Raw genomic sequence first — 10,605 nt, 5'->3', positions numbered from 1 at the left:
TCATGCCCCTATAAGCTAATGACAGTAATTAGTTATTGGAGGGAGACAGTTATCTAATTGTAAATAGTGATTGTGCATAAAATAAAGCATTAACGTAAAACAAGTATTTCTAATGCATTTTCAAACTTTACTTATCGCTTACTTTTAGCCCAGTTCACGGAGCTCCAATCCGCCCCCTTATCAGTGATTTCGCTAGTGTTGAGTGTAGCAATTTATTACAAGTCCTGTGCATGTGCTCTTGAGAAAGTGGGTGCACAGGCGCGGGAGAGCACGCATGTGCAAACTCCTTCCTGCCACAACACAGTGTGGCTGATCCAATCAGCAGCGCTAGGCACACGATTTAGATGTGCAACTAGCGCTGCTGACTGTATTAGTGGCAGTTTCTTCTCTGGACCATCAGTGCTCTGCGGGTGCCTAGCAGCACTTTTACTGTGTGTTTAACCCTTTTGCAGTTAATTAAACCATTATATTGATAACTGTGCTGTTGTACATAACACTGACCAGACCCAGACATGATTAGTGTTCTAGACCGGAAGAATTAGGAATTTATTAGACAATAGGAAACTCTGTTCCAGACGTATAGAGCAGCACACATTTTATACTGTGCATGACTCTATACTGGTGCCACGTGATTTGGAAGTCACGTGTGATGTGCACTGATTTTATGGCTTGTCCCTTGACTTCCTCCTGACCTGAGTTTGGATTCTCCTTCCGTTGGTCTGTCCTCCTAACTTGATGTTGGCTACCACTTACTATGCTTCCTCTCTGTCCCCATGCTTATAACTTTATCCAGAGATCCTGTCTTATAGTGGGCTCTTACTGAAGAAGGTGTTTTGTAAGGGTGTGCTGATATCTGCATATTGGATTCTAGCCACTAACAACGAGCTAAAAACTTACAGTGGCTGAGTGCTTTATTTGAAAAGCAGGAATGTAAGCTTAGGAGCCGGACCATTTTTGGTTCAGAACCTGGGTAGCATTTGCTGATTGATGGCCAATACCCAGCCCCCCAAACACACACACACACCCCACCAAAGCTCTGCATTATACCCCACTCTTTATCCTACCAGGTTTGTTTTTCACAAGTAGGCAGTCATTCTACCCCTTGGCTGCCAGTAACATACAAGTCAATTAATTGTACTTCTTTGCCAGTAACACATGTAAACTATAGAGATTTGACCCCCTTGACTGTCCCCCACTTTTTTCTGTTTCATTTTTAGAGTGCATCAATCAAGCCATAGGACACAATATACATTTAATACTCATGAACTGGACATTTAAGTGTACAATATGTTTGTGAAGATTATACTGGACTATCCAGTTGCATACAGGACACCTGGCAGATAGCACTGTACATATTACTTGAGGTCTCCTCTTGCACCATCACAAGCAATGACCAATATCCATATATACAAACACGTGTACAGCGCCCCTAGTGGCAGATACATACGTAAAGAGGTCGCATATAACGTGACGTCAATTGCTTAAGATTCTCTTTCCGCCATGTTTGTTTGGGTAATGCCCTCTTGTTACGCTAGCGGACGCGCCTTGTACAGGGAGCGGCGCTACTGTAGTATGGGGTCTAGTATACGCCACTTTGTTACCCGGGGGCAATGACACTGCCGCGGTAGCATGTTGTACTTAGGCGCCAGGTTACTTCCTAGTTGAGAACCTTACTTCCGGTAAGCCTGTAGTAAGGACGTCATAAGCCGGCGACGCAGGAGATCTGAGTGGTAGTGTAGGTGAGTGCTGGGGTGAATAAGCGTGTATTTGTGTGACCTGCTCTTATTGGATGCGTCTAATAGTTTTTTTTGCACTGTAGCACAACAAGCCTATGTTAGCTGAGGCGAATAGTTTATAGATAACCTTTTTATTTGAGGTTTTAGGGTAGTCTGCTGTGTGTGGGGATTGTGGGTTTAGTTTTTGTTGTTTAAGGGCCAATAGTGTCAGGGCTAGGGTTTAAGTTGTAGGGTTAGGGGCCAATAGTGTCAGGGCTAGGGTTAAGTTGTAGGGTTAGGGGCCAATAGTAGAGGACTAGGGTTTAAGTTGTAGGGTTTGGTGCCAATAGTGTCAGGGCTAGGGTTTAAGTTGTAGGGTTAGGGGCCAATTGTGTCAGGGCTAGGGTTAAGTTGTAGGGTTAGGGGCCAATAGTAGAGGACTAGGGTTTAAGTTGTAGGGTTTGGTGCCAATAGTGTCAGGGCTAGGGTTTAAGTTGTAGGGTTAGGTTGTAGGGATAGGGGCCAATAGTGTCAGGGCTAGGGTTTAAGTTGTAGGGTTAGGGTTAAGTTGTAGGGATAGGGGCCAATAGTGTCAGGGCTAGGGCTAGGGTTAGGGGCTAATAGTGTCAGGGCTAGGGTTAGGGGCTAATAGTGTCAGGGCTAGGGTTTAAGTTGTAGGGTTAGGGGCCAATAGTGTGCCAGGGCTAGGATTTAAGTTGTAGGGTTAGGGGCAAATAGTGCCAGGGCTAGGGTTAAGTTGTAGGGTTAGGGGCCAATAGTAGAGGACTAGGGTTTAAGTTGTAGGGTTAGGGGCCAATAGTAGAGGACTAGGGTTTAAGTTGTAGGGTTAGGTGCCAATAGTGTCAGGGCTAGGGTTTAAGTTGTAGGGTTAGGGGCTAATAGTGTCAGGGCTAGGGTTTAAGTTGTAGGGTTAGGGGCCAATTGTGACAGGGCTAGGATTTAAGTTGTAGGGTTAGGGGCCAATAGTGACAGGGCTAGGATTTAAGTTGTAGGGTTAGGGTTAAGTTGTAGGGATAGGGGCCAATAGTGTCAGGGCTAGGGTTAGGGGCCAATAGTGACAGGGCTAGGGTTTAAGTTGTAGGGTTAGGGTTAAGTTGTAGGGATAGGGGCCAATAGTGTCAGGGCTAGGGTTAGGGGCTAATAGTGTCAGGGCTAGGGTTAGGGGCTAATAGTGTCAGGGCTAGGGTTTAAGTTGTAGGGTTAGGGGCCAATAGTGTCAGGGCTAGGGTTAAGTTGTAGGGTTAGGGGCCAATAGTAGAGGACTAGGGTTTAAGTTGTAGGGTTTGGTGCCAATAGTGTCAGGGCTAGGGTTTAAGTTGTAGGGTTAGGTTGTAGGGATAGGGGCCAATAGTGTCAGGGCTAGGGTTTAAGTTGTAGGGTTAGGGTTAAGTTGTAGGGATAGGGGCCAATAGTGTCAGGGCTAGGGTTAGGGGCTAATAGTGTCAGGGCTAGGGTTAGGGGCTAATAGTGTCAGGGCTAGGGTTTAAGTTGTAGGGTTAGGGGCCAATAGTGACAGGGCTAGGATTTAAGTTGTAGGGTTAGGGGCCAATAGTGTCAGGGCTAGGGTTAAGTTGTAGGGTTAGGGGCCAATAGTAGAGGACTAGGGTTTAAGTTGTAGGGTTAGGTGCCAATAGTGTCAGGGCTAGGGTTTAAGTTGTAGGGTTAGGGGCTAATAGTGTCAGGGCTAGGGTTTAAGTTGTAGGGTTAGGGGCCAATAGTGACAGGGCTAGGATTTAAGTTGTAGGGTTAGGGTTAAGTTGTAGGGTTAGGGGCCAATAGTGACAGGGCTAGGATTTAAGTTGTAGGGTTAGGGTTAAGTTGTAGGGATAGGGGCCAATAGTGTCAGGGCTAGGGTTAGGGGCCAATAGTGACAGGGCTAGGGTTTAAGTTGTAGGGTTAGGGTTAAGTTGTAGGGATAGGGGCCAATAGTGTCAGGGCTAGGGTTAGGGGCTAATAGTGTCAGGGCTAGGGTTTAAGTTGTAGGGTTAGGGGCCAATAGTGACAGGGCTAGGATTTAAGTTGTAGGGTTAGGGGCAAATAGTGGCAGGGTTTGGGATTAAGTTGTAGGGTTAGGGGGCGAATAGTGTCGGGGCTAGGGTTTAAGTTGTGGGGTTATGGGGCCAATAGTGTCAGGGCTAGGGTTAGGGGCTAATAGTGTCAGGGCTAGGGTTTAAGTTGTAGGGTTAAGGGCCAATAGTGTGCCAGGGCTAGGATTTAAGTTGTAGGGTTAGGGGCAAATAGTGGCAGGGTTTGGGATTAAGTTGTAGGGTTAGGGGGCGAATAGTGTCGGGGCTAGGGTTTAAGTTGTGGGGTTATGGGGCCAATAGTGTCAGGGCTAGGGTTTAAGTTGTAGGGCTAGGGTTTAAGTTGTAGGGTTAGGGGCCAATAGTGACAGGGCTTGGAATTAAGTTGTAGGGTTAGGGGCCAATAGTGTGCCAGGGCTGGGATTTAACTTGTAGGATTAGGGGACAATAGTGTCAGGGCTAGGGTTAAGTTGTAGGGTTAGGGGCCAATAGTAGAGGACTAGGGTTTAAGTTGTAGGGTTATGGGGCCAATAGTGTCAGGGCTAGGGTTTAAGTTGTAGGGTTAGGGGCCAATAGTGTGCCAGGGCAAGGGTTTAAGTTGTAGGGTTAGGGGCCAATAGTGGCATGGCTTGGGATTAAGTTGTAGGGTTAGGGGCCAATAGTAGAGGACTAGGGTTTAAGTTGTAGGGTTAGGGGCCAATAGTGTGCCAGGGCAAGGGTTTAAGTTGTAGGGTTAGGGGCCAATAGTGTCAGGGCTAGGGTTTAAGTTGTAGGGTTAGGGGCCAATAGTGTCAGGGCTAAGGTTTAAGTTGTAGGGTTAGGGGCCAATAGTGTCAGGGCTAAGGTTTAAGTTGTAGGGTTAGGGGCCAATAGTGTCAGGGCTAGGGTTTAAGTTGTAGGGTTAGGGGCCAATAGTGTCAGGGCTAAGGTTTAAGTTGTAGGGTTAGGGGCCAATAGTGTCAGGGCTAGGGTTTAAGTTGTAGGGTTAGGGGCCAATAGTGTCAGGGCTAGGGTTTAAGTTGTAGGGTTAGGGGCGAATAGTGTCGGGGCTAGGGTTTAAGTTGTAGGGTTAGGGGCCAATAGTGTCAGGGCTAGGGTTTAAGTTGTAGGGTTAGGGGCCAATAGTGTCAGGGCTAGGGTTTAAGTTGTAGGGTTAGGGGCCAATAGTGTCAGGGCTAGGGTTTAAGTTGTAGGGTTAGGGGCCAATAGTGTCGGGGCTAGGGTTTAAGTTGTAGGGTTAGGGGCGAATAGTGTCAGGGCTAGGGTTAAGTTGTAGGGTTAGGGGCGAATAGTGTCAGGGCTAGGGTTTAAGTTGTAGGGTTAGGGGCCAATAGTGTCAGGGCTAGGGTTAGGGGCCAATAGTGACAGGGCTAGGGTTTAAGTTGTAGGGTTAGGGTTAAGTTGTAGGGATAGGGGCCAATAGTGTCAGGGCTAGGGTTAGGGGCTAATAGTGTCAGGGCTAGGGTTAGGGGCTAATAGTGTCAGGGCTAGGGTTTAAGTTGTAGGGTTAGGGGCCAATAGTGTCAGGGCTAGGGTTAAGTTGTAGGGTTAGGGGCCAATAGTAGAGGACTAGGGTTTAAGTTGTAGGGTTTGGTGCCAATAGTGTCAGGGCTAGGGTTTAAGTTGTAGGGTTAGGTTGTAGGGATAGGGGCCAATAGTGTCAGGGCTAGGGTTTAAGTTGTAGGGTTAGGGTTAAGTTGTAGGGATAGGGGCCAATAGTGTCAGGGCTAGGGTTAGGGGCTAATAGTGTCAGGGCTAGGGTTAGGGGCTAATAGTGTCAGGGCTAGGGTTTAAGTTGTAGGGTTAGGGGCCAATAGTGACAGGGCTAGGATTTAAGTTGTAGGGTTAGGGGCCAATAGTGTCAGGGCTAGGGTTAAGTTGTAGGGTTAGGGGCCAATAGTAGAGGACTAGGGTTTAAGTTGTAGGGTTAGGGGCCAATAGTAGAGGACTAGGGTTTAAGTTGTAGGGTTAGGTGCCAATAGTGTCAGGGCTAGGGTTTAAGTTGTAGGGTTAGGGGCTAATAGTGTCAGGGCTAGGGTTTAAGTTGTAGGGTTAGGGGCTAATAGTGTCAGGGCTAGGGTTTAAGTTGTAGGGTTAGGGGCCAATAGTGACAGGGCTAGGATTTAAGTTGTAGGGTTAGGGTTAAGTTGTAGGGTTAGGGGCCAATAGTGACAGGGCTAGGATTTAAGTTGTAGGGTTAGGGTTAAGTTGTAGGGATAGGGGCCAATAGTGTCAGGGCTAGGGTTAGGGGCTAATAGTGTCAGGGCTAGGGTTTGGTGCCAATAGTGTCAGGGCTAGGGTTTAAGTTGTAGGGTTAGGTTGTAGGGATAGGGGCCAATAGTGTCAGGGCTAGGGTTTAAGTTGTAGGGTTAGGGTTAAGTTGTAGGGATAGGGGCCAATAGTGTCAGGGCTAGGGTTAGGGGCTAATAGTGTCAGGGCTAGGGTTAGGGGCTAATAGTGTCAGGGCTAGGGTTTAAGTTGTAGGGTTAGGGGCCAATAGTGTGCCAGGGCTAGGATTTAAGTTGTAGGGTTAGGGGCAAATAGTGCCAGGGCTAGGGTTAAGTTGTAGGGTTAGGGGCCAATAGTAGAGGACTAGGGTTTAAGTTGTAGGGTTAGGTGCCAATAGTGTCAGGGCTAGGGTTTAAGTTGTAGGGTTAGGGGCTAATAGTGTCAGGGCTAGGGTTTAAGTTGTAGGGTTAGGGGCCAATAGTGACAGGGCTAGGATTTAAGTTGTAGGGTTAGGGTTAAGTTGTAGGGTTAGGGGCCAATAGTGACAGGGCTAGGATTTAAGTTGTAGGGTTAGGGTTAAGTTGTAGGGATAGGGGCCAATAGTGTCAGGGCTAGGGTTAGGGGCCAATAGTGACAGGGCTAGGGTTTAAGTTGTAGGGTTAGGGTTAAGTTGTAGGGATAGGGGCCAATAGTGTCAGGGCTAGGGTTAGGGGCTAATAGTGTCAGGGCTAGGGTTAGGGGCTAATAGTGTCAGGGCTAGGGTTTAAGTTGTAGGGTTAGGGGCCAATAGTGTCAGGGCTAGGGTTAAGTTGTAGGGTTAGGGGCCAATAGTAGAGGACTAGGGTTTAAGTTGTAGGGTTTGGTGCCAATAGTGTCAGGGCTAGGGTTTAAGTTGTAGGGTTAGGTTGTAGGGATAGGGGCCAATAGTGTCAGGGCTAGGGTTTAAGTTGTAGGGTTAGGGTTAAGTTGTAGGGATAGGGGCCAATAGTGTCAGGGCTAGGGTTAGGGGCTAATAGTGTCAGGGCTAGGGTTAGGGGCTAATAGTGTCAGGGCTAGGGTTTAAGTTGTAGGGTTAGGGGCCAATAGTGACAGGGCTAGGATTTAAGTTGTAGGGTTAGGGGCCAATAGTGTCAGGGCTAGGGTTAAGTTGTAGGGTTAGGGGCCAATAGTAGAGGACTAGGGTTTAAGTTGTAGGGTTAGGGGCCAATAGTAGAGGACTAGGGTTTAAGTTGTAGGGTTAGGTGCCAATAGTGTCAGGGCTAGGGTTTAAGTTGTAGGGTTAGGGGCTAATAGTGTCAGGGCTAGGGTTTAAGTTGTAGGGTTAGGGGCCAATAGTGACAGGGCTAGGATTTAAGTTGTAGGGTTAGGGTTAAGTTGTAGGGTTAGGGGCCAATAGTGACAGGGCTAGGATTTAAGTTGTAGGGTTAGGGTTAAGTTGTAGGGATAGGGGCCAATAGTGTCAGGGCTAGGGTTAGGGGCCAATAGTGACAGGGCTAGGGTTTAAGTTGTAGGGTTAGGGTTAAGTTGTAGGGATAGGGGCCAATAGTGTCAGGGCTAGGGTTAGGGGCTAATAGTGTCAGGGCTAGGGTTTAAGTTGTAGGGTTAGGGGCCAATAGTGACAGGGCTAGGATTTAAGTTGTAGGGTTAGGGGCAAATAGTGGCAGGGTTTGGGATTAAGTTGTAGGGTTAGGGGGCGAATAGTGTCGGGGCTAGGGTTTAAGTTGTGGGGTTATGGGGCCAATAGTGTCAGGGCTAGGGTTAGGGGCTAATAGTGTCAGGGCTAGGGTTTAAGTTGTAGGGTTAAGGGCCAATAGTGTGCCAGGGCTAGGATTTAAGTTGTAGGGTTAGGGGCAAATAGTGGCAGGGTTTGGGATTAAGTTGTAGGGTTAGGGGGCGAATAGTGTCGGGGCTAGGGTTTAAGTTGTGGGGTTATGGGGCCAATAGTGTCAGGGCTAGGGTTTAAGTTGTAGGGCTAGGGTTTAAGTTGTAGGGTTAGGGGCCAATAGTGACAGGGCTTGGAATTAAGTTGTAGGGTTAGGGGCCAATAGTGTGCCAGGGCTGGGATTTAACTTGTAGGATTAGGGGACAATAGTGTCAGGGCTAGGGTTAAGTTGTAGGGTTAGGGGCCAATAGTAGAGGACTAGGGTTTAAGTTGTAGGGTTATGGGGCCAATAGTGTCAGGGCTAGGGTTTAAGTTGTAGGGTTAGGGGCCAATAGTGTGCCAGGGCAAGGGTTTAAGTTGTAGGGTTAGGGGCCAATAGTGGCATGGCTTGGGATTAAGTTGTAGGGTTAGGGGCCAATAGTAGAGGACTAGGGTTTAAGTTGTAGGGTTAGGGGCCAATAGTGTGCCAGGGCAAGGGTTTAAGTTGTAGGGTTAGGGGCCAATAGTGTCAGGGCTAGGGTTTAAGTTGTAGGGTTAGGGGCCAATAGTGTCAGGGCTAAGGTTTAAGTTGTAGGGTTAGGGGCCAATAGTGTCAGGGCTAAGGTTTAAGTTGTAGGGTTAGGGGCCAATAGTGTCAGGGCTAGGGTTTAAGTTGTAGGGTTAGGGGCCAATAGTGTCAGGGCTAAGGTTTAAGTTGTAGGGTTAGGGGCCAATAGTGTCAGGGCTAGGGTTTAAGTTGTAGGGTTAGGGGCCAATAGTGTCAGGGCTAGGGTTTAAGTTGTAGGGTTAGGGGCGAATAGTGTCGGGGCTAGGGTTTAAGTTGTAGGGTTAGGGGCCAATAGTGTCAGGGCTAGGGTTTAAGTTGTAGGGTTAGGGGCCAATAGTGTCAGGGCTAGGGTTTAAGTTGTAGGGTTAGGGGCCAATAGTGTCGGGGCTAGGGTTTAAGTTGTAGGGTTAGGGGCGAATAGTGTCAGGGCTAGGGTTAAGTTGTAGGGTTAGGGGCGAATAGTGTCAGGGCTAGGGTTTAAGTTGTAGGGTTAGGGGCCAATAGTGTCGGGGCTAGGGTTTAAGTTGTAGGGTTAGGGGCGAATAGTGTCGGGGCTAGGGTTTAAGTTGTAGGGTTAGGGGCCAATAGTGTCAGGGCTAGGGTTAAGTTGTAGGGTTAGGGGCGAATAGTGTCAGGGCTAGGGTTTAAGTTGTAGGGTTAGGGGCGAATAGTGTCGGGGCTAGGTTTTAAGTTGTAGGGTTAGGGGCGAATAGTGTCAGGGCTAGGGTTTAAGTTGTAGGGTTAGGGGCCAATAGTGTCAGGGCTAGGGTTTAAGTTGTAGGGTTAGGGGCCAATAGTGTCAGGGCTAGGGTTTAAGTTGTAGGGTTAGGGGCCAATAGTGTCAGGGCTAGGGTTTAAGTTGTAGGGTTAGGGGACAATAGTGTCAGGGCTAGGGTTTAAGCTGTAGGGTCAGGGGCCAATAGTGACAGGGCTAGGGTTTAAGTTGTAGGGTTAGGGGCCAATAGTGTCAGGGCTAGGATTTAAGTTGTAGGGTTATGGGGCCAATGGTGTCAGGGCTTGGGATTAAGTTGTAGGGTTAGGGGCCAATAGTGTCAGGGCTAGGGTTTAAGTTGTAGGGTTAGGGGCCAATAGTGTCAGGGCTTGGAATTAAGTTGTAGGGTTAGGGGCCAATAGTGTCAGGGCTAGGATTTAAGTTGTAGGGTTATGGGGCCAATGGTGTCAGGGCTTGGGATTAAGTTGTAGGGTTAGGGGCCAATAGTGTCAGGGCTAGGGTTTAAGTTGTAGGGTTAGGGGCCAATAGTGTCAGGGCTTGGAATTAAGTTGTAGGGTTAGGGGCCAATAGTGTCAGGGCTAGGATTTAAGTTGTAGGGTTATGGGGCCAATGGTGTCAGGGTTTGGGATTAAGTTGTAGGGTTAGGGGCCAATAGTGTCAGGGCTAGGGTTTAAGTTGTAGGGTTATGGGGCCAATAGTGTCAGGGCTAGGGTTTAAGCTGTAGGGTCAGGGGCCAATAGTGACAGGTCTAGGATTTAAGTTGTAGGGTTAGGGGCCAATAGTGTCAGGGCTTGGAATTAAGTTGTAGGGTTAGGGGCCAATAGTGTCAGGGCTAGGGTTTAGGTTGTAGGGATTCTGTTTTAGATAGGCAAGAAGATTCTACTCCAATAATAAACAAAATATATTTAAGTCAAACACATTTTATATATAAGACCAGTGCCACATTGTGTGTCTGTGTATGTGTGTATCTATCATCTATATATATTTATATTTACACACTGTGGCACACAAGAAGCTTACACTCCAATATTAGATCAAATCTATTTAATGCAAATGGTCGTTATGTATAAGATTGTTGTGTGTATATATATATATATATATATATATATATATATATATATATATATATATATATATATATACATATATACAAAACACGGGAGGGGTCAGCACTCTCAGGCCGGACCGGGTACACATCCTATGACCCTGTAACATGCACAGCCCTGGGTGCAAAACAGCACTCTCAGGAAGCTGCACTGTCACCAGAGCCACAGGCAGTTAACCCCAGACAGGCCTGGGTGCAAGGCCCAAACAGGGAAAATTACAAAAAATAATACATTAATATAGCACACAGAGGTTTTTGGAAGAGACCTTGACAAAGTACCTGGGCTTTTCCCATTTGGCCAGATGCGGTAACTAACTCTTCCATTGTTGCTTTTTATCTTAGTTGAGAG

General features: G+C 47.6%; 1 protein-coding gene across 1 annotated transcript in view; it reads left to right on the top strand.

Annotated features, from left to right (window-relative positions):
• The first annotated feature begins 1,654 nt into the window (after positions 1 to 1,654).
• LOC128667213 (gastrula zinc finger protein XlCGF28.1-like) overlaps positions 1,655 to 10,605 on the top strand; it is a 28,213-nt gene continuing 19,262 nt past the window's right edge. Inside the window, exon 1 of the mRNA XM_053722152.1 lies at positions 1,655 to 1,739. The gene's annotated coding sequence lies outside the window, so the exon portion shown is untranslated. The remainder of the gene's footprint in view (positions 1,740 to 10,605) is intronic.

The sequence above is a fragment of the Bombina bombina genome, chromosome 7, assembly GCF_027579735.1.
Source record: "Bombina bombina isolate aBomBom1 chromosome 7, aBomBom1.pri, whole genome shotgun sequence".
NCBI classification, from domain to species: domain Eukaryota; kingdom Metazoa; phylum Chordata; class Amphibia; order Anura; family Bombinatoridae; genus Bombina; species Bombina bombina.
This window is presented reverse-complemented; position numbering and strand designations above follow the sequence as displayed.